The sequence below is a fragment of the Dromiciops gliroides genome, chromosome 4, assembly GCF_019393635.1.
Source record: "Dromiciops gliroides isolate mDroGli1 chromosome 4, mDroGli1.pri, whole genome shotgun sequence".
In the NCBI taxonomy this organism is placed as follows: domain Eukaryota; kingdom Metazoa; phylum Chordata; class Mammalia; order Microbiotheria; family Microbiotheriidae; genus Dromiciops; species Dromiciops gliroides.
This window is the reverse complement of record NC_057864.1, coordinates 175,208,708-175,230,904: the sequence shown is the minus strand read 5'-3', so window position 1 is coordinate 175,230,904 and position 22,197 is coordinate 175,208,708.

Genomic DNA, 22,197 nt, shown 5'->3' with positions numbered 1-22,197 from the left:
TGCTAAAGATGTTAATAATTTCAAGTAACTTTTTAGTTGATTCTCTATGATTTTCTAAGTATAACACTATATCATTTGCAAAGAGGGATACTTTTGTTTCCTCATTACCTGTTCTAATTCCTTTAATTTTTTTCTTCTCTTATTGCTTTAGCTAATATTTGTAATAATTGAGGTGATAATGAGCATCCTTGCTTCACTCCTGTTTGTATTGGGAAGGCTTCTAGCTTATCCCCACTAAAAATAATGCTTGATGGTTTTAGATAAATTGTACTTATCATTTTAAGGTAAACTCCTCTTATTCCTCTGTTCTCTAATTTTTTAATAGGAATGGGGACTGTATTTTGTAAAAGGCCTTTTTTACATTTATTGAAATAATCATATGAATTCTTTTGGGTTTATTATTAATATGGTCAATTATACTGATAGTTTTCCTAATATTGAACCAGCCCTACATTTTTGATATAAATCCTTGTGATGTGCCAATGGTTTTAGATAGATACTACTTATCATTTTAAGGAAGACTCTATTTGTGACTAAATTTTCTAATGTTTCTAAAATGAGTGGGCATTGTATTTTGTCAAAGGCTTTTTCTGCATCTATTGATAAAATCATAATTTTTTTGTTTTTTCATTACTGACATGGTCATTTATGCTTATAGTTTTCCTAATACTGAATAAGCCCTGCATTTCTGGTATAAAATCCAACTGCTCAAAGTATATGATCTTTGTGATATACTGCTGTAATCTCCTTTCTATTTTTTTATTTAAAAATTCATTAAGGAAACTGGTCTACTATTTTCTTTCTCTGTTTTTTGCTCTCCCTGGTTTATGTATCAAAACTATATTGGTGTCATGAAAATAATTTTGTAGTACTTTTTATTTAGCTACTTTTTCAAATAGTTCATATAATATTAGGATTAACAATGCATATATTCTGCTCCTACTCACTCTATTTGGTGTGTGTGTGTGTGTGTGTGTGTGTGTGTGTGTGTGTGTATGTATGTGGCAATTGGGGTTAAGTGACTTGCCCAGGGTCACATAGCTAGTGAGTGTCAAGTGTCTGAGGCCAGATTTGAACTCAGGTCCTTCTGAATCCAGGGCTTATGCTCTATCCACGGTGCCACCTAGCTGCCCCTACTCACTCTATTTGTGAAGAAAATCAGAAAAGGGAAGTGAAGGTCATAGGGTTCAGATCAAAAGCTTATTATCAGTTTGAGCATCAGTTAAAAATGGGGACAGTCTTTTACCTTGCTAGATGAGGCTCACCCTCTCAGACTTTGTGATTGGTAATCCTTAAGATGAATTTTACATTATAGATATGACTGCTAGGAAGTTAGACTCAGTCCTTGAAAAGAGTCCATAAGCCTCTGATATAGTGCTTAAGGTAGGATGTATTCTAAGGGAATTCCTGTGGGATGCTTCAGATGTGGCTTATGGAAAAGTCCTGCCAGTATCATAGAAATGGGTTATGGATAAGGCAAACAGGTTTATTCAGAACATATTCATGACCAAGAAGAACGTGGACTGTAGAAGGAATGCCCAGCAACCAGTGTGACTCATGCATAGGTAGAGAGTGTTTCCAGGGATTTCATAAAAAAAAATGAAGTTTTGTAAGTGCCAAAATGGTGTCACTTTTTCTAATCCTTAGTTAATGGGTTAGTCATGAATGAAACCTGAAACCAAGTAAACCTTATCAAAAACAAAGATGGTTTCTAATCAGTGGAGGCACGACTGGTTGAAATAGGAGAGCAAAATTGGGGCACCAGCCTGAAATCTTCTTATGACAGGTATGTAACACTAATGCAAAGAAGGAAGGGCAGGGCCATTATGACTACCATGCAGAACAACTCAGAGTAAGTGAAAAAAAAAATCATTACAATGTCTTTGCAATAACATTGATTTTAGGATTTTTTCCCAAGTTTATATACTTACAAATTAAGGATAGTTGAAAGAGACTTGGAACTTGGAGATGAGTTGTACACCACCAAGACACTGCTATGGAGTTATCCTTTCAAATGTAGAGTGGGAATAGGATTGAAATGTAGAGAATTAGAGATCTGAGAGTAAGAGGGGAAGACACAGAAGCATGAACTATAGTTCTCTAGAGCAGAAGTATCAAATTCACTGCCTGTGGGTGGGTCACCCACTTTTCTTGCCACAATCTGGCAGAAAAAGTTCACGTGCTTCCAGAGGCACTGGAACTAGATTAAAATGTGATTGGAAAAATACTTATCAAAACAAATAAAAATACAGCCAACATGGATAATATTAATTTATGTGTTCCTAAGTCAATATGTGTCCCAAAGGGATCTTTTTCTTTCTTAATTTGACAACACTGCTCTGGAGGGAAGTTTGAATAACCCAGCAGGTCTTCTATGAAAACATGAGCTCTACAAATACCATTCATTCTCTAGGAATTTGGGTACTGGGATTTCTCCACTTATCCAGGAATACATTCATTCCAATACTCTACCAGTATAACCAACCATTGCCATCTCTATGGAAATATGTTCCCTCTTTACAAAGGGTTAGAAAGGAAAGGAGACTTATTTTGTCTTTTTAGGGTTTCAGATTCAAGTCATTTGTGTTTTACATTTTCTATTAGGTGAAATAAAGCCTTTTTTATAGCTAATGTCACCTAGTTCCTTGAATGGGAGTGAAAACCTTCTTACTTTACAAGGATTTCAATCCATTCTCCAATACTAGTTATATAACCATGGGTATGCCACTTAAGCTAGAGGTGTTTAATCTAAGATTCATGGACCCTTTCATCAAGGAGTTGATGAATGTATTTCAGAATTTCAAAACATTTGAGAATGTGATGTGGAAAATAATTACATCTTTATTTCAATAAAGTTGATTTCCTTTGCATTTTGATGTATTTCCTTTTATATATTTAAAAGTATTAATCTTTAAAGGGGTACATAAAATCCCTCCTTTTAAGAGCTTTATGACACAGAAAAGGTTATATACACTCACAGTTATTAGTAACACCTACCTCGTTATTGTGAAGATCAAGTAAAATGATGTAGAAGTTAATGAATCTATGAGACAAACAAATAATAAAAACAAAGATGAAATAAAAATTAAAAATGTAAATTAATTGAATATATAAAATACAAATATGTAAGTTACTTCATAAACTAAATTAATTTGGAAAACAGATAAAAAAGGGATAATTTAAGAATAATTGAACTACCTGAAAGCCACTGCCAAAAAAAATAGCCTGGAGATAACATTTCAAGAAATCATGAAAAAGCAAACAAACAAACAAACCTTCCAAGACCCATTAGAACAAGGTTATGAAGCAAAAATACTTAAAGTACACAGATATCTCTTAAAAAGAAATTTTAAACAGCTAAGAACTTTGTATTCAGTATTCAGAGATAACAGCTCCAAGAAAATAACACAAAAAACAACTAAAAAGACTTTTTTTTCAATAACAAGAAATAACAGTCATCATTACACAAGAATTAGGATCTCCCACAATGAAGATATGGAAAATATGGAAATCCTGGCCACTGTGAAAAGTAATTTAAACAGCCAGCAAGAAGGGAATTTGGGCATTTTCTCCAGATCCTGTCTACTCTCAAAAATCTCCCCCCCCCCTAAAAATAAGTAGAATAATGTGCACTTGGAGAGAAGTGTTGACTGACTTTATAGGGAAAAAAGATAGATAGCAAGAATGATAAAAATGCTTATAGATTTGCATGAGAGAATGTTAATTCTTAAATTCTTACTCAGCTCCCCTCTCTACTAGCTGCTATGGATCCTCTATCAGGAATACTTAAGATGTTCTTCTGCTTTGGGGCCATCTTGTCATCACTGAAGAAGTTCTGCTTTCATTCCTCAATCCCTGACCACTACAAAACTTGCAAAAATGACCAGGCATTGATTCTTCCCAGTCATGTTTATAAGAAGAGGGAGAAGTTGGATGCATGCTGTCTTTTGACGAGGCCAGACCCTAGGTTAGGTAAATCCAAAGCTTGAAGAATTTGCCCAGGAAACCCTTCATGTGCAGTGTCCTCTGAACTTATAAAAAGAGGCAGATGCTAATTCAGTCTATCCATGAGAAGCAAAATAAGAAAGACAATGGAGGAATTGGAACTTGAAGATCAGTATATATGATTGTGCTGAGCCTGGGAGAACAAAAAGAACCAAATTACAGCTGGAGCAATTCCTATATGCCAAGATGCTATTAAAGGCAAATTCTTAAGCTAGGAATCTCTACCTTTTTCAATATAGGAAGAAGCTGAGATAGATTTGTGGTACAGATTTAGGAGTGTGTTCACCAGCAAAAGGAATGGTAGGTGGTAGGAATGCAAAAATCAGTAGTGGAGAAAAAGAAAAAGCATTCAAGAGGCAAATAAGATTAAAAAAAAAAAACACCCAGATTGCAAAGCAATCAAAAGAGAAGACTCTTAAATCTGACTGATGAGGAATTAATCCTTAAAGAGATTAGGAAACTCTCTTAATGAATATTACAAGAAAAAGCAAATTGTTCCAATATTTTATGAAAGAAAAAAGGAAGAGGTACCTCGTGAATTCTGAGGAATTTGTTGTAAAACAGTGAGAAAATCTAGAATGGTTCAAAAGAGAAATGAAATCCAAAGAAGAATAAATTTGGAAGTGATATAAATCAGAATTTAGAGGTCTCAAAGTAGAATTTAAAAATCCATTTAACAAAATGTTTTAAAAAATTAATCCATGGCAGAATATATCTCTAAATTAAGGTGAGATTAACATGTTTTAAGCACAAGAATACTGAAATAGAGGAAAATCTTCCAGGAGAAAACCCAAAGACAAAATTGTTAAGAGAACACATGAACTTTATAAAAATCTAAGCAATTATCCTCTTTTAAAATTTTATATATTTATTATTTTATATTTAGAATTTTATTTTACCAAATTACACATAAAATACAAATTTTGACATCAAGTTTTTAAAACTTTTGTGCTCCAAATTCCCTTGCTTCTCCCCCACAAGAACTAAAGCAGTTAAATATAAGCTATATATGAGCAGTTATGCAAAACATTTCCATATTAGCCAGGTTGTGAAAGAAAACAGACAAAAACAAAACTTCAGACAAAGGAACTAACAAAAAAATTATGCTTCGATCTGTATTCAGATGCCATCTGTTCTCTCTATGTAGAAGGATTCCATTTTTCATAAGACCTTCAGAGTTGTCTTGGATCATTGCATTGCTGAAAATAATCAAGTCATTCACAGCAGATCATTTCACAATATTGGTGTTATCTTGTATACAGTACATTTCACTTCGCATCAGCTCATGCAGGTCCTTCCAGGTCTTTCTGATAGCATCCTGCTCATTATATTTTCTATAATAAACTATATTTATACTAAGCAATTTATCTTGAAGACAGGATATTCGATGACATCTTAAATATCTTAGTACTAGAATAATGGGAGAAAAGGAAGAAGAAGAAGAGGGAGTTGGAATGATAGACAGAGACTGAGACAGAGAGGCAGAGAGGGAGAGAGATAGAGACAAAGACAGAAAGATAGAAAGATTAGAGAGAGAAAAGAAAGAAGCTATAAAAGTGAGATTTAAAGAAGAAGGGCACAGAGGATTAGAACTGTAGCACCATGATTTAAACTTCATAATCCCCCTGCATTTGAGTCAGGATATTTTGCTGGAAGGAATTGTAGAGTGGCATAGCGAATAAGGAGAGATGGGGGGATAGGATAAAGAGGGAATGAGTGATATATCCATATCAAATTCTTAAGGTAATGACAAAGACTAATTGTTATAGCCTCTTGGCAAGAAGAAGGGTGGTAGTGCTGCTCAAGAATGAGAAAGATAACAGGAAGGAAGGACTGAGTCTACAAAAAGCATATAGACACAGGCATATATATATATATATATATATATACACACACACACACATATACATACATACATGCATACATACACATACATACATACACACACATACATATATATACAGAGAGAGAGAGAGATACGCATGTGTGCATACATACATATACACATACATGCATGTGTTTATCTGGACAGCCTGGAGTCAGGAAGACCTGAGTTAAAATCTCAACTCTGCCACTTACTGGCTGTTTGACCCTAGGCAAGTCACCTAACCCTGTTTGCCTTGGGTTTTTCATTTGTAAAATGAACTGGAGAAAGAAATAACAAAACCACTCCAGTACTTTTGCCATGAGAACCTCAAATGGGGTCATGAAGGGTTGAACATGACTCAACAATAACAAAAAAACCTCGAGTGTGTATGTATGTCTATAGATATCTATAGATATATGTATATGTGTGTATATACAAATGTATGCCTGTGTACATCTATGTATGAACACACATGTGTAATAACATACATCTATATTTTTGTATAAAACCATATGCATAGGTATAAATATATAGATGAATATCTATATATATACTTCTTTTTTATCATTTACTTTATAATATATATGTAAAGCTCCTTTACATAGATGCAATACATGTTATATGTTATGTAGTATATTATTTAATATAAAATTATATATTTGATATGCAATAATTTATGTTTATATATCACACAGCAAGAAATGTATATACACATTGATATAGAGAAAGATTATATAGCTATGTATGTATGTATGTATATAATGAATGTATGAGAAATAAATGTGACCAAGTGTATTTTACAATTGATAAGTATCCAAGGGCTATAAACAAATAGTCATCAAAATAAAAAATATTAACTATTAATAAGCATATTAAAGAAAAATCCACAACACTTATGAGAGAAATTAAAATACAAACACGTTTCAAAAACTTTAGGTTCAGATCAAAATTGTAGGTTTCATTGCATACTGAGGAAACTGACAAAGATTAGACAAGATGACAATCATAAATATTGGAGGAATTGTAGAATAATTGGGACATGAGTGCACTGATGGTGGAGCTATTCATTGGTCTAACTGATCTGAAGAGCAGTTTGGAATTATCCTTTGTTCCAGAGATTTCCATATAGACATCTACCTCAAAGGTATCAATGACAGAAAGTCCCCACATACACAAAAATATTTACTGCAGTATTTGTTGCTTTGGGAATGAACTGGAAATAAAGTCAATGTCCATTGATCGGAAATGGCTAAACAAGATGTGTATATAAATGTAATAGAATAACATTACTCTAGTTATCTATGAATATGATGAATACAGAAAAACACGGAAAATGTTACAAGGACTGTTGCAAAGTGATATAAACAGAATGAGGGTAAAGCATAAAAAATGATTGTGGTTATGTAAAGAGAAAGAACAAGAATAAATCTGTTAAACCAGAATGCTACAAATGCAAATGAGAGATCTGAGAAAGTACATCTTATTTCTTTGCTGGGGTAGGGAGCAATGGGCATGGGTCATTGCCTGTATCATCAGATTTTATTTTTATATTTTGGTTACTTTTAAAGAACTTTTGTCTCTTAAAAAAAACCTGTTAAAAGAGATTACTCTGGGAAGAGGTGTGGTGAGGGATATTCTAATAGAGGTAATGTAAAAGCAGAAGATAGCAATAAAATTGATTTTAAAATAATGATGATAATTAACATAACTTTGGAAACTTTAGAAAATGTTTCCCATTGAAAAAAAAACAGCTACTATGGAAAACAATTATGTCTTAATAAAAAACAAATTACTAAACATCAAACAGCAAGAACAATGAAAACATAGCATTCCACCAACAAACCTAAGATATACCTATGTATATATCTGTCCACCATAAATGTATACAGTGTTCATGGGGGGGAGAGTAGGCAAAGATTTACAGAATTACAGCAAGGAGGCATAGACGAATGGCATAGCTTACAATTCTGGACCAAAAGATTGAATATCCTATTACCCCTTTAGTATCAATATGAACAATTCAGCAGAAGGGTTTGGATTGCTTCTGTGTAGGCTACCACCCTCAATATCTCTCCCATTCTGTGCTTCTCCAGTCTTCTGCTGAGTAGGATTACTTCATAGCAGCTTGCTTTTGGACTGCTGAAGCAGTGATCAAAGTAGCGGGGGGCAGCTAGGTGGAGCAGTAGATAAAGCAATGGCCCTGGATTCAGGAGGACCTGAGTTCATATCCATCCTCAGACACTTGACACTTAATAACTGTGTGACCCTGGGCAAGTCACTTAACCCTCACTGCCCCACAAAAATATAAAAATAAAAAATAAGAGAAGACAAACAAAAGTAGCAAAGGTGGGATTTGGATATTGTTTCCATATCTGTTTCTCTGCCTGGGTATCAGGTGGAAGCCAGCTCTTAAGTCTGTTGCCAGACTCCACCAAACATCTTTCCTGAGCTCTTAGATCTTCTTACCCTTTCTCCAAGGTTACACAGTTAATTAATGGCAGAGTACAGAACAGAACATAAATCTAATGCTGTTCTTATCTCCACAAAAGAGTTCTAATATAATATCAAAGACCTAAATATCATCCTCCTCAGGTAGTTGATTCTATTATATACCCTATGCCCTCATTTCTTCTCCTTAATCTTTCTGCGTATGGTGGCAGTGGGACCACTAAGCTTCAAACTGCAGTTTCCTTAGTACATTCTCCTTTCCAAGTCAGGATTTGTTTTAATCAAATGATGACCAAAAATAGGTGCTACATAACCAGTTCACATTTGCACAGGTGATTAGAGCCTTTGGGTGGAGGCAGATTTTTTTCTTGCTCAGGAAGCAGTGACTTGAAGGCCATCAGGCTTGTTCTTTCAGCTTGCTTCCTTCCTATTGCAACAAATGATCCAGCTCTAAAACATCTCTTACAAGTGACTCTCCTGGCTGTGGAAGACAAGACGGAAAACAGCAACTGCTTAATTTTTCCCCACTTTTCTACAAAAAGTAAGACATATGCAATGCCTACTTAAGCATAAATGACTTCAAAACTGCCATTTGTCACTGGTGTATGACAACCCAGGGTGGACTACCACCTCAGTAATTTTCTCTTTTTTAAAAACCCTAGTATACATGTTTTCAAACAGTATCAATCTTTTCTGGACTTATCAAGGGCAAGCCAAATTTGTTTGTGCTGTTGTATTGTTATTGTTCCTTTGAACAATATTAGAGATAGAAGGTATAATAGAATCATGAATTAGAGAATTGGAAGAAAGCTTACAGTTCATTAATTTCAAGGTATTAATTTTCCAAATAAGGAAACTGAGGCTATTAGAGATTAAATTGATAACTGCTTCTGCTGGTGATGATGATGACAACAATGATGATAATAAACAACAGTATGGTATTTTAAAGTTTGCAAAGTGCTTTTGAATATATTATCTCAACTTATTGTCCCATTAACTCTGTAAGTTGGGTGTTGTGATCAATTTACAGGTGAGGAAATAACTGTACTAAAATAGCTTAAGTGACTTACTCCAATTGATATTTCTAGTAAATATCCAAGGTAGGATTTAAGATCTTACTGATTCCAAATCCAGAACTCTGTTCACTAAGCTAACGAGCTTCTTGTCATATAGCTAATGTGATAGAGCTGAGATTATTATCAGAACTTCTGAATCTGTGTTGTAGTCAAAAGAGTATTGGACTCAAACTTGATAAACATGGGCTTAAGTATTCCCTCTGTGACTTTCCCAATCAGGAAATCATTTATTACCCACTTACTAGGTGCCAGATCATGTGTTATATGGGGGGTTACAAAGACAAGAATGAAAAAAAAAAGGTCTTGACCTCAAGGAGCTTTCATTCTGATTAGGGACACAAAGTGTAAACTTATGCATAAAAAGAAAATATAAGGTAACATTATAAAAGAAAACACTATAAGCTCCGTCAGGGGAGAATACATAAAAAGGTATCATTTAGAAAGTTGAGCTTGAATTCAGGATGGAATGATAAAGCCATAGTTCCTAAAAGCAGAAATAAGGAGGGAGAGATTTCCAAGTTTGTCTAATTACTTAAAAAAAGAAAAACAGAGTATGTATGAGGAATAATAAGTAATCTAATATGGATGGACCACAGTTGTCATGAAAAGGGAATGTGTTAGAAGTCTAGAAGAGATAGAAGTAAGGTCAGAAGCAAGGGAGAAAAGGGAGAGGGTGATAAAAAGGGAGGACAGATTGGGGGAGGCAGGGTAAGAAACAAAATGTTGGTGAGGAGGAATAGAGTGAAAGAAGTGGGGAAAAGTACCCTTTGACCCAGTAATATGACTATTAAGTATTTTATGCAAGTGATCAGGGAAAAAGGAAAAAAAAAACTACATGCACTAAAAAATTTATATCAGCCTTTTTCATGGTGGCAAAGAACTTAACATTGAAAGGATGCTCACCAAATGGAGAATAACTAAACCAGGTGTGGTATGATTGGGATGGAATACTACTGTGCTTAAATAAATGATGATCTGACTGAGTTTAGAAAAAAACAACATGAAAAGACTTTCTTGAAATAATGAAGAGTGAAATAAGCAAAACTAAGAGAACTTTTTATATAGTAAGAGCAACACTGTTTGAAGAACAATTGTAAACAACCAAGTTATTCTGAGTATTATAAAACTCAAATCAAATATGGAGGACCTATTAAGGAAGATGGTAGATATCCTCATGCAGAGAAAGAATTGATAAATAGAAATATGAATATTATGGTTTTTATATACTTAGATATACACAATTACATATACAAATGTGTGTATGTTTGTATGTGTATATCAGTATCTGCATCAGTATCTATATCTGTATCTCTATCAATATCTATCTATCTAACTATCTATCTATAACTGTGTAAAATGTGCAATACAAACTAGTGAGGTAGGGAGGGAAACAGTTTGAAACTTAAAATGCAACAAAGAAAATTAAATAAAAAATTTTAAAAAGAGAATTAAAGATTTAGTAAAAGAGGCATAAAGGAAAACTTCCTGGATATCTTAGAACTAGAATGCAAAATAGAAATTGAAAGAATCTACTGAGTGCCTCTTGAAAGAAGTACCAAAATGCAAAGTTCCAAGAATATTATAGCCAATTTCAAGAGTTCCCAGGTTAAGGAAAGCATCCAGAAAGAAATAATCCAAATAATATATAGCCACATTCAAAATCATATAAAATATAGTAGCCATCATTATAAAGGAGATTTTTGGGATAAGATATTCTAAAAGGCAAAGGATGTAGAATTACAACTGAAATTAATCCACCACCAGTAAACTAAAAATAACCCTATGCTTTGTGTGTATGTGTTTGGGGAAAGATGAATATTTGATAAAATAGTGGACTTTTAAAAAATAATGATGAAAAGGGGGGTGGTGATTCAAGATGGTGAAGAAAGGAAAAGACTCACCTGAGATCTCTGCAAAAGCCCTCCAAAAAACTTTAAATGATACCTTGAAACAATTTCTGACATGACAAACCCACAAAAGGATAGGGTGAAATAATTTTCCAGCCCAAAATAACTTTGAAGATCAACAGGAAAGATATGTTACACTATGGTGAGAGTGGAGAACAGTTCATTACTGGTTGTTCCCTAGCAAACCTGCAGTAGATTTTGGGGGTGATCAAATCAGTGGCAGCAGTGGTAGTTTCTGGACCTCTCAGCAAACAGACAATAAGGGATTCAGACCACTGTTAAGAAAAAGATTACAGGGCTCCTTTTTGCTGACACTAAGGCAGGATTTGGTTGCATTACCCATACTTGGATCTCTGTTGCTATTTGATTCTCAGACTCAAGGCAAAGAGGAGCTCTAGCACAACAGAATTTTCAGAAGCAGAGGGGTTGGGACCCTGGTTATATTTCCAAGGAAGAAAACAGTGTTCGTGGTCAGTCACAGACAAGAGAACAAGCCAGAAGAGCAGTAAACACCTTTTTCTAGATTATACCACATGACAGCTTATGGGTTTCTAGAATTATCTCTGAAAGTGGCTGCACAAAAAGTCTTTAAAGCTTGCTACAGTGCCCTTATATTATGGAAACACAGAGTTAAAAGTCAAGAAATAAATTTCAAAATTAAGCAAACAGCAGAAAATGATCCTGATTACAGAAAGTTACTGGAGTGATAGGAAAGATTAAAAAAAAAAACCCAGAGGACAACAAAATAACAACTACTATATTAAAAGCCTCAAAGAAAATATAAATTGCTCTCAGGCAATGCAAGCACTCAGAAAGGATTTTAAAAATCAAGTAAAAGAAGTTGAGGAAAAACTAGGAATAAAACGAGATTGAAGCAAGAAAATCATGGAAAATGGATCAACAGTTCAATAAGCAAAGGAAACACATACAAAAAAATGAAGAAAATAACACCTTAACCCACAGAATAGGCCAAATGGTAAAAGAGGCACAAAAAATCAATGAAGAAAAGAATGTCTTGAAAAAAGAATTGGCCATATGGAAAAGGAGGTACAAAATCTCACTGAAGAAAATATTTCCTTAAAAATTAGAATTGGTTGGGCAGCCATCTAGCATGGTGGATAAAGCACTGGCCCTGGATTCAGGAGGACCCGAGTTCAAATCCAACCTCAGACCCTTGACACTTACTAGCTGTGTGACCCTGGGCAAGTCACTTAGCCCTCATTGCCCCACCAATAAAAAAATAGAATTGGACAACTAGAAGCTAATGACTTTCTGAGATATCAAGAAACAATGTAACAAAATAAAAAGAATGAAAAAAAAATAGAAGCAAATGTGAAATATCTAATTGGAAAAACAAACAACTGCCCTGAAAAATAGATTGATGAGAGATAGTTTAAGAATTATTGGACTACCTGAAAGCCATGATGAAAAAAGAAAGGCTAGACTTTTTCTTTCAAGAAATTATCCAGGAATACTGCCCTGATATCCTAGAAAAAGAGGGTAGAATAGAAATTGAATGAATCCACTAATCACCTTCTGAAAGAGATACCAAAATGAAAACTCCCGGGAATATTGTAGCCATATTCCAAAGCCACTAGATCAAGGAGAAAATATTACAAAAAGTCAAAAAGAAACAATTAAATATTTTGGAGCCACAGTCAGGATAAGACATGATCTAGCAGTTAATACATTAGAGGATTAGGAGGCTTGAAATTTGATAATCAAAAGGCCAAAAGAGCTTATATTACAAACAAAAGTCTCCTACTTAGCAAAATTGAGAATAATGCTTCAGGAGAAAAAATGGATATTCAATGAAATAGAGGAATTTTAAACTTTCCTGGTGAAAAGACCAGAGTTGAATAAAAAATTGTCCTTTGAAATACAGGACTCATGATAAACATAAAAAGATGTCAGAATAATAGAAGATATATTGTTTTCCAGAGATAATCCCCTGCAAGCAAGCTGTGCCTTGAACATGGCATTCCAACAATCCTTTCTCCTCACCCTCTTGCAAAATCATACAATTATTTTACTGCTTTGACTGGCACCAGGTATTCTCTGGGCTTGAACAAGCATAGGACAAATTCAAACAAGTCTCCATATTGTGGTCATGAAGCCCTGCTATGAAGTAAACTTGTCTCATTGTTCCTGTTACCCCTCATTATCAGGGCTGAAGTTCACAGTGTAGCCATGTGTATAAATATTGAGATCTTCCCATAGTGACTTGGGTTCCCCCACTAGGGGCAGGGCCCCAGCACATGTATCTAATTTCCCTCCTTGCTTGCAATCCATTTCCCTCACTTTGAAATTAAACTTCTCTTTGATTTCTGATTTCTCTTGTCACTTGCCTGCTCTTTTTGGCTCTGGTCATCCAGAGATTAGAGTTTGCTTTAGTCTGATTGACAAAGGTTAATAAGAAAGAGAAATCCTAAGAGATTCAATAAGGTTAAACTGTATTTAAAAGAAAAAAAAAAGAAAGAAAACAGCATGTTTATGAAAAAAAGGAAGAGGTAGGATTTAAAATACTAAGTTATATGTACTAGAATATATCTAGGTATATCTAAATGTAATAATATAGGAAATATACATTATATATGTCATAGATGTGTGTATGTATATATTGTATCTATGTTTGATATATGTATAATATTTAATTATATATCAAAAATTATAAAATAAAAAATAAGGTTAAACTGTTTACATTCCTACTTTGAAAAATGATACTTGAACTCAAAAACACATTCCCATTATTAGGAGAGTTAGAAAGAGTATACATAGATATAGGGCATTGAGGTGAATTAAATATTATGAGATAATTATCTAAAAAATTAAATTAAGGTATGATGGAAAGGCATGCCCTAGAAGAAGGGAGAGTGAGATGTAAAATGGGTTAAATTATCTGTCATAAAAGAAACACAAAAGATGTTTTAAAGTAGATTTGGGGTAGGTGGAGGGGCACATGTGAAAGTTACTTTCATCAGAATTAGATCAAATAGAAAATAACATATATACTCAGTTGGATATAAAAATCTGTCATACCATATGGGAAAGTAGGAGGGCAAGGTGATAAGAAAAAAGGGGGAAGGGCACAATGGAAGAGAGAGCAGATTGAGGGCACTAATGGTCAAAAGCAAAACACTTGACAATGGACAGAGTAAAAGGAGAGAGAGAGTAGGATAAATAGGGAAAAAAGAATGGAGGGAAATATATAATAATCAAAATTGTTAATTTTTTTCAAGCAAGCTTATCTGATAAAGACTTAATTTCTCAAATATATGGAGAATTGACACAAATTTATAGAAATATCATTCCTTAATTGATAAATGGTCACAGAATATGAATAGACAGTTTTTAGATGAAGTAATCAAAACTATCTATAGTCATAATTTTTAGATGCTTGAAATCAAGATTGATTAGAATAAATTGAATTAAAACACCTCTGAGCCACCAACCCACACATATCAGATTGGTTAATATGACAGAAATGGAAAATGACAAATGTTCGGGGAGGAGTGCAGGAGAATTGAAGCACTAATGCACTGTTGGTGAAATGGTATGATTATTCCACCATTCTATGGAACTATGCTCAAAGGATCACAAAACTATGCATACTTACACTTTCATCAAGTAATACTATTATTAGGTCTATAACACAAAGAGATAAGAAAAAAAAGGAAAAGGACCTACATGTACAAGAAATATATATAGTAGATCTTTTAGTGGTGGCAAAGAATTGGAAATTGTGTGTGTCAGGGGGTGGTGTCGATCATTTGGGCATTGCCTGAACAACTTGTGTATGATTGTGATGGAATACTATTGTGTTATAAGAAATGATGAGCAGGATGTTCTCAGGAAAGCATAGAAAAACTTACATGAACTAATGGAAAGTGAAATGAGCAGAATCATAATAACAGTGTATATGGTAACAGCACCATTATATGATGATCAATTGCAAATAAATTATTCTCAGCAATACAATGAACCAAGATAATCTGAAAAAACATGATGAAAACTGTCATTTATCTCCAGAGAAAGAACTAATGCAATCTGAATGCAGATTAAAGCATACTTTTTTATTTTTAATTTTTCTTGCCTTTTGTCTGTTTTCTTTCACAACATGACTAACATGGAAATGTGTTTCTCATGACCACACATGCATAACCTATATCAATTTTCTTGCCTTCTCTATGAGAAGAGGAATAGATAGGAAGGAGAGAATTTGAAATTCCAAAATTTAAAAAAAATGTTAAAATTGTTTATATGTAATTTGGGAAAAATAAAATATTAAATATAAAGGTTTATTACAAAAAATGATTTAAAAAAGACCTGAGGATTTTTAGGAAACAAGAAGGGAGAAAGTCAAGGCAATGGGATTAAAAATATTTTTCAAGGATTTTTAGTTAAAAAGATAAGAGAGCTATAGGCAAATAAAACTATTGGGATCTTTTTTTGGGGGGGAGAGTTGGGTAAAGATGATCATATTTTTAGGTAGAAAAGAAAGAACAAGGAGAGATAAGGGGGGAGGGGTACAACCAGTTAGACATGGAAAAATGGACAGATGGAAAGATATGGGCACAGAGACACAGAAAGATACAGAGATCTAGACAGAAATCAAGAGAGTGACAGAGAGAAAAAGAGATAAGAGAAAATAGTAGGAGCAATACACTAGAGAATGTGGGAATGGATGGGATTCAGGGGATGCATAGTAGATTAACACTGGCAAGAAGAAGGGCTACCTCTTTATTACAGTTTACATAAAGGAGTCACAAGTTACCTTGCTAAGTTTCTGGTCCCATATCTATTAAATTAGTACTTTGGACTAGCTGAGCCCCTTTGGGGCTCTAAATCTGTGATCTTATGTCTCCCTATCAGTACTCTTTCTACTACATCTACATCCTGGTAGTTAAGGGAACACAATGTAGTAAATGGTTTAAATGGTTTCTATTCAATAAGGTTAAACTGTTTACATTCCTACATGGGAAAATATTATTTATAATTCATAAAATCTTTCCCATTATTAGCACATTTAGGAGTATACATAGAGGGCATGAGAGTGAGTTGAATATGATGGGATAATTATCTAAAAAATTAAATTAAATTGTGGTAGAGAGGGATTTTAAATGATATCCATTGCTACTTGTTTCTCTCTAGTTGCAAATGGTCATGATAGGAGGAAAATTTAAAAAGTCTTTTCCCACGTGTAAGAAACCTTGGTTATGTTGATCTTTCATTTGATATTTTTACATCTATAAATAAATTAACCCTCCCTCCAGGCAGCTGAAATGTTTCTAAAAACTTAATCCCATCATCACCAAGATGTCACTTCTCTTCTGTTTGATGCCCAAGTACTCAGTATGAGTGTAACATTAAATAACTGAGTGATGCATTAGGAATAAAGTTGTGGTTTCCTTGCAACTATTGTTCTATACATAACAAAAGTTTCTGGGATGTCGGGTTATTGGCAAATGTGGAGCTTCTGGATTTCTGCTGGTAAATTCAACACAAGGGCATTTGAGCAATGGCCAGCTGAGTGACCAGTGAGAAAAACTGCTAGCAGAATTTCCATCACCTCAAAGGTGGCAGCCTCTCTTCCATGGTTGGAATCTCTGGTGAGCAGCTCACTATGCATCTGGTGATTATGAAATCTCATTTCATTACACTACTAATTTACAGGGAATGAAATTATAAACAAGGTGATTACCAAATGTAATTTATGGCCCATGTAATTATATAGCTGTCAAAGTAGTGCTGGCAGTGGAATTGGCTTCCTTTATACAGAAGAAGACTGATTTTTTTTTTCTTGGTCTAGTGAGTTTAATAGTCCACAGCTGAAAATATATGTATTTTTTTAGGCAGAGAGGAATGAAAGGCACTGTAAGATCAGCATCTCTAGAAATTTTGGCTATTGACATTGCATTCCTTTCAGGTTATGAAAAATATTTTTTGGTCAACTGAAAAGAAAATTCCCACTCCTTTGAGATAGGTTGGGAAGGGAGTGTAGATTGATTTAATATAATAGTAATGCAAAATAATAAAAATAAGACAGGCTTTGTCATAAAAACTACTTCATTACAGATATATATATATATTTTTTTTGCGGGGCAATGGGGGTTAAGTGACTTGCCCAGGGTCACACAGCTAGTAAGTGTTAAGTGTCTGAGGCCAGATTTGAACTCAGGTACTCCTGAATCCAGGGCCGGTGCTTTAACCACTGCGCCATCTAGCTGCCCCCGATTACAGATATTTTTAACACGTCTTTTTTCCCGTTTGGTCCAGAACTATGATTTCATAGGAAAATAAATGGTGAGATAAAACACCCACCCTGGATTCAGGAGGTCCTGAGTTCAAATCTGGCCTCAGACACTTGACACTTACTAGTTGTGTGACCCTGGGAAAGTCACTTAACCCTCATTTCCCAGCCCCAATTTTTTTTTTAAATGGTGAGGAATTTCCCTCACCATTTAAGATTATAAGAAGAGTGGCAGTTGCTCCTCCTCTTATAATCTTAGAAAATTATCTTTGCTCTTGGAAGTTTGATTTGCCTAAGTTTAAAGATCTAATATGTTTCAAAAGGGAAATTTGAATCCATGTCTCCTTGAATAAGGCCCCTCTATCAATTATGCCATTCTGATGCTCATACAAGTAAATTGAATAGATAAGATCAAAATGGGTGCAATTAAAACAACAAATACAATCAATCCTACTTTCCTTCTTTGCTCAGAAGGAATATGTTCAACTGGGACCAATGAGAAGATCTTTAGTAAACTAAGTTTGATCACCACAGTCAGGCATGACCTACCATGTCAGTGACCTAATACTTCATACACATGACCACTGAAAAGTGATGATGAAGATCATGATAGTCATGTTAACAACCCCTCAAATCCCAATTCATTGGCCATGTCATGAGAGGACTGAACAACGACAAAGTAAGAACATTGCTGACAGAGTGATATACATTGGTTATTCCATGTTCTCTGAGACTAGAACAGTTCTGGTGTGGTCTAGGAAGAATGTGAAACATTCAAAAATTAGGCTGGGGTAATAGCACTGTGAGATTTAAAATTGGATATACAAGCATTAAACTCCCCCTTTTAACTTTTCCCGTATATATATAAATATATATGTCTCCCAGACCACTAAGAAAAAGAAGCCTCTGAGCTTAAATCTGTGAGGGATTAGTTTTTATTTCTTGGGAATTAATTAGACAACAAAAGGTGATACCAATTAGGGAAACAGGAAAGTAGAAATAAAATTAATAATCTTAGATCTAAGCTTAGTCTATATTCCTTTATAAAATTCACCAAATCCCAAACTGCCCGCCAGGCTGAGAACCAGCCCAGCCAAAACCCGAACACAAAACATGTGTGCTGCCACGGCTAAGTTGATAAGCCAGAGAGAGCGAACTTCCGTTCCTCTCTCAGAGCTGGTGTCCCAGAAGTTCATTGCAAAAGCTGCGTCAGAAGCATGTGCAATCTCTCTCAAATGATTCAGCTAAAACTTCCATTTTTTACCACAGAACTTACTGGGTTAGCAACTCAGCTAGAGTGGTAAAGCCATTTCAATGAACCTAAGAAATAGGAAGAGAATTACATGGATATATACTGAATCTACTTGAAACTATTGCCATAATCAGCTTGAAATAGAAGATAGAGAGTGAGTATCACGACAAAAGTTTCTGGTACCACAAAAAGTAAGATATGTTATTATGAATCAGATGGTTGTCACTACTCTATATAAGGGAAACCATGAATGTGCATGGAATGGAATGAAGACATAAATATTTAAATTATATAACAAGGCTATATGTTTAAAAAATGGAAAGGCATTTCACAAATTGTAAACATTGATTTTATACTGAGTTCTTGTCAATGATATATTTTTTTTGGTTGGTGCAATGAGGGTTAAGTGACTTGCCCAGGGTCACACAGCAAGTAAGTGTCAAGTGTCTGAGGTCAGATTTAAACTCAGGTCCTCCTGAATCCAGGGCTGGTGCTTTATCTATTGTGCCACCTAGCTGTCCCCTATGATATCTTCAGATCCAAATGATGCATTATATTGCTAACTAGTGAAAGATAATCATAAACAAACAAAACACAACAAAACAAGCATATCCCTTTTCATTAAACCTAGATGGCATATAATAAAAGAAGAAATCAAGAAACTACAAAAACCAGAAGAGGGAATAAAAAGACTCTGATATCACTGCAGATCTTTAATTAATAACTACTCCAGAAAGTATAACTAATAATGAGATAGATTTTTGAAACTTTAAAATCTCAAATAATTTTGAAAGAGAGATGGGCATACTTAGAATGAAAATCCAAAATAGTACTTTTTTACATTTCATCTCCTGAAGCCAACCAGAAGACCAATTATGGCAAAACAGAGTAATTTTTAAAAAGCTGGTACCTTCTGGGGCAGCTAGGTGGTGCAGTGGATAGAGCACTGGCTCTGGAGTCAGGAGTACCTGAGTTCAAATCCAGCCTCAGACACTTAACACTTACTAGCTGTGTGACCCTGGGCAAGTCACTTAACCCCAGTTGCCTCACTAAAATAAAAAAAAATAAAAAATAAAAAAAAGCTGGTATCTTCTATGAGACTTATTCTTTTTCTTTTGCTTTAAATAGAATTTTATTTTCCAAAATATATGTAAAAACAAATTTTAACATCAATTTTTTAAAATTTTGTGTTCCAACATCTCTTCCTCCCTCTATTCCCACCCCAACCCACAAGAACTCAATCAATTCAAAATAATTTATACATAAGTAGTCATGGAAAAATCCCCATATTAGCTAGTTTTGAGAGAAAACAGTAAAAAAAAAAACCTAAACTTCATATTAAGGAATTGTCAAAGAGGAAAAGAAAAAAAAATTTAATGAGTTTCCATCTGTTTTCAGATACTATCATTACTTTCTCTGCAGATGGGCTGCAATCTTCATATACTAGGGTCAGGAAGACTCATTTTTCTGAGTTGAAATTAGGCCTCAGATACTTACTAGTTATGGGACCCTGTGAAAGTCACTTAACCCTGTTTGTCTTAGTTTTCTCATCTGTAAAATGAGCTGTAGAAGGAAATGGCTAACCACTCCATTATCTTTGCCATGAAAACCTCAAATGGAGTCATGAAGAATCAAACAGAACTGAAAATAACTGATCAGCAACAAAAGTAGCCAGCTCAAACTGACTCCCTAGAGTCAGTTGTTAATTTTCAGTGAGAGTGATTATATCTCTGAAATTGAGAAACATCACAAATTAGACCTTGGGTTCTGTTTTGTTCTGTTTTTCTATTGTTTAGTTTTAAGAAAATGATGGAAAATGCTAACAACGCAGATTAGGCTTAAATTTTTCTTGGCCAATTTTCTTTTCAGAGAGTTCATTATTAAATTTTTACCCACCCAACTTTATATCTACTCATTTTCAGTAGTATTATGCAGGAACTAATATAGGAACACTTCTTTTCTTGCCATATAGAAGATATTAGCTAATGTACATGTGAAATAAAAGGTTTTCTTATTTGCAATTTACTGTAGTCTTCTCATTACTTTATAAACAATTAAAAATATTATTAAGGAAAAAAGTGCAAATGAGGTCACCAAAGAAGTGAATAAATTAAAAAAATGCATGCTGCATTTTAATTGTAATTTATAGACATATTATGTGCCTCACTGATATCCTTACAAAGTCAAGAGAACTTGAGAAAGGCCCTGAGAATGTTGTTTGGACACTCTGTGTCAAACTCATGTAAGGACATGACCAAAAGGTATACAATATGGGCACCCCTAGATGATTTATAATCTGCATTTTTGAAGGAATGTATACATACATACGCACACATATATATGCCATACAGATGTAGATATAGACATGACATGTGTATATTTATATGTATATGCATGTGCATTATCTATATCTGTGTGCATGTGTGTAATGCACATCCACACACACACATATATATATAATTTCTGTATGCATATGCATGTACACATGCATATATTAGAATCATTGAAATTTTAAAATAAAAGGTTGATTTAAAATATTAATTGAATAACATTTAGTTGCAAAATGCAATAACTTATATACGAAATGGCATATTAGTAGTAGACGTCTCAAAAGGGATACCTTCCCTTAGTAAGCAAGGAATTCAGGGAGGTCCCTCTGTAGCACAGGAAAGAACTGAAAATCTGTTCATCTCTTTTTAAAAATATGTGGTTTTTCCAGTCTATTCCAATCCTATGCATTCTTCTTGCCTATCCACATGGCCTCAATTTCTTATAGAATGCTTCCTACTGTTTTATTTGCCAAGCCCTATAATGGCAAAAGTGTCAACATTATTTGCTTGACTGAAGTCTTCTGCCAGTCCAAATACACTTAGGCAGAGGTTTAGAAAAATGTACTCCCCATAATACTTCACTTCTCAGCAGAGGTACACAGCCAATAGGCCAGAGTTTGTTAGGGAAACATATTTACAATTGATTTTCTGGTATGGCATTGTGAAAAGGAGAAAGTAGCAACCAATAAGTCCTCTAACTTAATAAAAACTCACTGTGGGAAACAAACCCAAGGAATCCTTTTTGTCTTTATGATAAGCGGGTACTAAAATTTCAGTTTCTGGTTCGCAAGACTTTAATGTAAATTTATTTGCAAGCAGCATGAATTTTTGCACCAAATGAAAAAGGAGAAAAAAGTAACAAGGGAATAAAACATAGCCTTTAGCAGGATGAGGAAAAAATTAGGTTCTAATGAATTGGATGTTAATTGTTATTACACTGTAATTTTTATGGTTCTTCAACATAACTTTTATAATCTTCAGGAATTGCCTAGATGCTTGTACAATGTACTAGACTACATAAAGGGAACAGTTGATGAACACCATGTAGTTGCACTTCTTTTA